At 44.2% G+C, this 328-nt stretch overlaps 1 pseudogene; it reads left to right on the top strand.

Moving 5' to 3' along the window:
* Positions 1-328, top strand: part of LOC116853515 — a 4,227-nt pseudogene that overhangs the window by 2,374 nt on the left and 1,525 nt on the right.

Genomic DNA, 328 nt, shown 5'->3' on the forward strand with positions numbered 1-328 from the left:
GTGACGTCATACCCCCTCGCCCGCGGTACCCCCCGCCCCTCACCCCCCCTCGGAGGACCATGGGTTAGAACCCCTATATAATACCTACTAAGGTATTCAGGGGAATGTTGGTTTTCGAACGACTCCTAAGGGATCATAATGGATAATATAGGGCCTGTTCGTTTTCTCTGCACTATTGAACTAGTGCAATAAGTTAGAATGAAAGAAAATATATTTGTTTCAATTTAACTTATTGCACTAGTTCAGTAGTGCAGCGAAAACAAACAGACCCATAGTTCCGGTTCGCGGTTCAGAATAATGGATAATATTGAGTTGCGAAAGCGTTTGA

Source organism: Odontomachus brunneus, unplaced genomic scaffold, assembly GCF_010583005.1.
Source record: "Odontomachus brunneus isolate Ranch 3 - 2012 unplaced genomic scaffold, Obru_v1 Obru_scaffold_341, whole genome shotgun sequence".
Classification (NCBI taxonomy): Eukaryota; Metazoa; Arthropoda; class Insecta; order Hymenoptera; family Formicidae; genus Odontomachus; species Odontomachus brunneus.